This window comes from Pelodiscus sinensis, chromosome 6, assembly GCF_049634645.1.
Source record: "Pelodiscus sinensis isolate JC-2024 chromosome 6, ASM4963464v1, whole genome shotgun sequence".
Lineage (NCBI taxonomy): Eukaryota > Metazoa > Chordata > Testudines > Trionychidae > Pelodiscus > Pelodiscus sinensis.
Window position 1 is genome coordinate 122,844,412 of NC_134716.1, and position 6,073 is coordinate 122,850,484.

A 6,073-nucleotide genomic window follows, 5' to 3' on the forward strand; every position below is an offset into this window, starting at 1 on the left:
TTCCAAACTAAACAAACCCAATTGTTTCAGCCTTCCTTCATAGGTCATGTTCTCTAGACCTTTAATCATTCTTGTTGCTCTTCTCTGGACCTTCTCCAATTTCTCCGCAGCTTTCCATGAGTTGGAATAAGAAGTCCTCCAGCTCAACATTATTTTGAAATAAAGGCTTGTTATTTGTTACTATGCTATATTCGTTCGGAATAATGTCAGTTATTCTAAAAGAACGCTGATGTGTAGACATAACCCAATTGAGTTACTTTATGTTGTGCAAAAGTAACATAAAGAGAGAGGCTGGGGACAGGTCTTTGTACCTGGTGGTGCCGGCCTGTCTGAGGGCCTGAACAACACCAATTGCACCCCCTCCTCTCTCCACTGTGGAATATCAGAGTTAATTTGGATTCCAGTAGGAGTCTAGTTGTGAGCTGTGGAATTAACTTCACTGTGGACCAGTGGAGTACTAGTGCTAAGGCTCCAATTTTTTTTAGGGTCTGGCTTGTTGGTCTAGGGGCATGATTCTCGCTTAGGGTGCGAGAGGTCCCGGGTTCAACTCCCGGACAAGCCCTGGTCCTCTCCTGCTTAGGGCCGGCCCGCGCGCTCGGCTGTGGCTCTCCTCTTATTGGAATAAATTGCCAAGGGAGGTGGTGGAATCTCCCTCTCTGGAGATATTTAAGAACAGGTTAGATAGACATCTGTCAGGGATGGTGTAGACGGAGCTTGGTCCTGCCTTGAGGGCGGGGGGCTGGACTCGATGACCTCTCGAGGTCCCTTCCAGTCCTATTATTCTATGATTCTATGATTCTATGAAAATTGGTCTCTACGCTGTAACAGAAATCCACACTGTGGATCACAGCGAATTTTCCCTTTGCTTATCCCATACAAAATTACCTCCTCTCCCCAACATATTTCCTTGACTGAGGACAAAGGGAAGACCTTCTCCAGTTCATAGAGCTGTTCTGTCCCAGTCATTACTTCTGGACGCTTTGGAAGTTTTCTCCATCATATCTGGCATATCTGGTCTGGTGGTCCCATTGCCTAGACTGATTTTCGTCATCCTATTTACTGCCCATTTGACTCTCACTTCCTAGTTATCACCTTGTATAACACTAGGGAGTTCTCTCCAGGTCCCAATGACATTTCTAACTAACAAGCTCATCAATAATAAATGCTTGAAGAACCTTTTCCCTAACAACCCTTTGATGTCTCCACCCAACTGCCTGTCACCTAAATGCCACCTTCTTCTAGAATCTAGCCCTTAGGTCTCTCTGACATCTCTAACTAGTTGTCTCTCACCTTCTAACAGCTGTGCTTCTCTAGATCCTTTGTCCCCATAATCGTTCTGTCTGACTCCTCCTCTTGGTTTCCAAACTTTTTCCTAGGGCCAGGCAATCTGTGTGGAGTGTACATTGGATACTGTTTTAGCAGCAGTATCATATACTGTACCCACATCACATGACAGTTGCTTTTGCCTGGGGTTTGTGATGAGAATCCATTAGCAAGAGAAAATCTACTGTGCACTTGAAAAGCATTTTTTCCCTCTCACTGCTGGTCCTTTGATCTCTCTCCTTCTCATGTTTCTGGGTTTTTTTCCCTCCCCTTTCAACCTACGGCATTGGTGATGAATACTGATTAACCAACTTGGTCAAACCCTACAAATTACATTCAGGATACCAATGCTTTGGGATACATACAGATCTGACAAAATCTTTTATGATTTGGGGGTCCTAAAATCTACCTGCACTGATGTTATTTTCAGGTGGGTGGACATACATTGTTTAGTGGTTGAGAAAGGGGTTGCAAAGCAAAAATCTCTGTTTTATCTACTGGCTTTGACACCAAGTCATTGTAGGACTCTGAAAGTTATTTTGTTTTTCTGTCTTAATTTACTCATTTGTTAAATGTGGCTCATAATATTTACTTACCATCTCAATAATGGTATTGTGAGGTCCAATTAATCAATGACTGTAAAAGAATTTAAGATATGCAAATAAAATGTTAGGTACAGTTAACCAGATGCAGACCTCAAAAATGGTATAAATACAGAATAACTCCACTAGGGGCATGGAGTTACTCAGGATTTATACTGGTCTAACTGAGGTCAGAAACCTTTAATAGTGGAGGCAGCCCTTCGAATCCTAACACTCCTGAGCTTTGTGAGTATTTGCAGTCGCAACATGGTTCCAGATCTGAGTTTTGAATCATTGTAGTAACTGAACCACACTATGATGTAGCCATACTAATGTAGGTATGGCTATCCGGGTTTCAGTCATACCTCCTATCAGAATGCAGACACTCCTTCAGTTTCAAAGACCTGTTTCCTAGAAGAATATTTCTCTTTAAACCCTCTTGAGTCTTTTGATCTGCCCCCTTTCACAGGGACTGAGTCCTTCCTGCAAGAATCTTTCTGGCAGCCGGGGGACTTAACCAAGGCATCGAAGTGAATGGCCCCTGCATTCTCTCAGGTGTTTGCAGAGAAGAATATACAAGAAACTCGAACTTCTATGGTGCATTCCCGGACAATGCAACTATTGAACTAAGTTCATGTATATATGCAGTAAACATCACAACAACCAAAGCAACACATAATATTCCCAAATTACTACAGGTCACTCCAAATACGTCACTCCAAATTCATCACTCAGAATTACCCAATGAGTGGTTTATGTGAACATCTTGCTGCCCCTGGAGTGCTCGTAAATTATTCCCCACAGCTATTTTTTGAGTGTTCTTCTTGTTAGTAATTTAATATCCACACTGTCCACTTACCCATTTTTATCCTGTATTAACGTTTTTGTTTCTTAAATAGATGACACGCATATGTAGGGAAAGCTTTCGAATCAACTTTGCAACTCCTTGTGCAAATACACATTCACAGCAGCATTTATATGTCAACATATATTCATGCAAATATTTGCCACTCCATCTCTTTCCTAGAACTTTCTCATAAGCAGTGTTTTTCAACAATATGAGGTGAGCCACAAATCCTTTCCTAGCAAGTGCATGACTTCTATTTGAAGAAGTGTTTGCAGGTATTTTTTTTCTCTAGTCTTTGCCCAGTTCCAGTGACTAGATGAAAGCCTGTCCAGATTGGTAGTGAATGAAAGCTATTAACCTCTGTAGGCTATTTGGTGGTCTATGTGTTGGCATCAGTCCAGCTACCCATAACTGAAAAAATCATTCACAATGATTGACATCCTTTATAGCACTTTACAACGTACGATATCTAGACCCGGTGATGACAGGCACTAGAGAGACTGTAAGAGAAATAGAGAGGAATGTCTAAGGAAGGGAATGTGTTGGGATGAATAGATAGAAACTAAAGTCTAACTAGGACATGGAGATTGAATTATTCACATGCCCATAGAGGTTCTAGGTCTAAGCTGAGGCACAGTGGGAGGGCAATATGTCAGAGAAGGCTTACATTGTTAATAGCTCTGCTGTACATTCTCTTTGGATGAATAAGGAACTTGGATTTCTAACTCTTCCACCAACTCTCAACAAATGCTTTTAAAAAGAAGGGAGATTTTCTAGTTCCAAAAAGTTGATGATATTCTTACATCTTTTGAAATGTGCAATTCCCTTACTTCCCTCCCCCCTCCTTTTTTTATGAGGCGGTGATAGGTATGGCAGAGGGCAATTTGTATTTGTAGGCCCATTTAAGTGCTCCTTTTCTAAATACATGTTTTATACTCTAACATGAGGAGCGACTTGCTGCCTGGCAAAGCGTTACTTTTTTATAAGTCATTTAAAATGTCTCATATTTCATTTTATGACAACTTTACGGGGTTCTATTTTTTTAAGGTGAAGGTGCTTATCCCCTGAAGACATAACTAATGAGTTTATTTCTTAATCCTCAGATTTTCAGTGGAACTACATTAAAATGCAAACAATAAAAGTCACAGGTTTTGTAATGAAGGCGTGTCTACTTTTTTAAATGCAGGGGAGGGAGAAAGATTCAAATGTCATGTTGGAGCCCAGTGCTACAGTCCCAAATCAAGCAAAACATCTTGTGAAGTTAATGGGAAGGAGCCATATCCTATGTCTTTTAGCATGGTGCCAACCAAATATATCACTGGTCCTCATTAGAACATCTGGGTACATTGACAATACTTCTTTTTCTTTTTCTTTTTCTTTTTCTTTTTCTTTTTCTTTTTCTTTTTCTTTTTCTTTTTCTTCATAATGAGGGCTCCATAAGGCTTATATCATGGAATAGGATAAAATAAGACTGAGAACATCAATATTTTCCCTGACTAATTGTTTCAGTTGAAATAAAACAAGTCCTTTATAAAAGAAGAGAGAAAAAAGACAAAAGAAATTAAATGTTTTGTTTAGCTAGTTTTGAAAACAAAAAATTGTGTTTGTCTTTTTCAATTCCAAATTTACAAATTTCCTTCCATTGAACATTTTTAATTTTTTTTTATAAAGTATGAAAATGTTTCATTTTAGATTGATCAGTAACAAGTTATTTATTTATTTTTACTTTTTGATTTGCCAAAAAAACTGGATTGGTGTCAACTAAAATTACTTTTTTTCTGCTACATTTTTTTAGAATTACTGAAGAGCCAGAACATCAGCTTGCAGTTATTTGCACAGCTCTTTGAGGGTGCATCTACACAGCAGGACTTAGCTCGAAATATGCTAAGCAAATTGAGCTACGTCAATTATGTTGCTTATTTCAAATAAGCTTATTTTGAAATTGGGAGCGTCTACACAGCACTTATTTTGAAACAGAATCACACTTCCTCCAATTACCCTTACTCCTTGTACAATGAGGCAGTGTCCTGTAAAAGGGATGCAAATTAGACACATCGCAATTGCAAATGAAGCTGGGATTTAAATCCCCCCCACTTCATTTGCATAAACATGGCTGCCACTTTTTTCCAGCTCGGAGCTTTGCCGGAAAAAAGCGCCAGTCTAGACGCAGATCTTTCAGAAAATAAAGCCTTTTCGGAAAATAAGGAATAAGGGATCTTTCGGAAAAGGCTTTATTTTCCGAAAGATCTGCATCTAGACTGGTGCTTTTTTCTGGCAAAGCTCCAAGCCGGAAAAAAGCGCCAGTCTAGACGCAGATCTTTCGGAAAATAAAGCCTTTTCGGAAAATAAGGAATAAGGGATCTTTCGGAAAAGGCTTTATTTTCCGAAAGATCTGCATCTAGACTGGTGCTTTTTTCTGGCAAAGCTCCAAGCCGGAAAAAAGCGGCAGCCATGTTTATGCAAATGAAGTTGGGGGGATTTAAATCCCCGCTTCATTTGCAATTGCGATATGTCTAATTTGCATCCCTTTTACGGAAAAGGGATGCAGTCTAGACACAGTCTGAGGGTTACAGGAGTCAGAATAAGATGTCCTCTAGCTTGACAGTACTTCAACGTTATTTCGAAATAACTGCCTGCTGTGTAGACGTGGACTAAATTATTTCAAAATAACACTAGTTATTTTGAAATAATATTGCTGTGTAGGTGTACCCTCAAGAATAAAATAAAAAATGTCATTTTACCAAAGCAGGTATACACTCATCTAGTAGCATACTGCTCACTCTAGAAACTTCACAGGAGAACAAAGAGTTCTGAAAAAGAGGATTTCTGCTGAGGGGGGAATCTTTCCCTGTGTGTCTAGCTAGAGTTCTATAGTGAAAACACTTAACCACTGGTTTTGTGCCTATGAAATCCAATTAACAATTTGTTGTCAGGGGGTCTGAATTTCCCTTCAGGATTTGTATAATGCACTGGTGCAAATGTAACCACCTGGAGCCACGATGTTCAGGCAAGGCAACTTGGTGCAAATCAACGTCACACAGAGAACCAGCAAGAGCCCCTAAATGGGAAACAGTTTAAGAATATTACCAAGCATGCCCCATTCTTGCTTGCTGTAAATTCTAAACTAATTAATTCCCAGCGTCTGGAGAGCTCTGTGCTACAAACCACATTCTGTGCACTAATGCTCCGTGAATGTAGGAAGCAAAATGCCTGTTGAAATCAAAGACAGGTGTTTAGCACCACGGTAAATCAACCTGGAGGTGGCACCCTTAAAATGGAAGCAAAGGACATCAAAATGCACCTGGGCCTTAATGCACTTGGC

General features: G+C 39.9%; 1 non-coding gene across 1 annotated transcript; it reads left to right on the forward strand.

Annotated features, from left to right (window-relative positions):
* Nucleotides 1-490: 490 nt before the first annotated feature.
* TRNAP-AGG (transfer RNA proline (anticodon AGG)) lies at nt 491-562 on the forward strand. Its single transcript has one exon. It is a non-coding gene; the product is annotated as a tRNA-Pro (tRNA).
* The last annotated feature ends 5,511 nt before the right edge of the window (nt 563-6,073 follow it).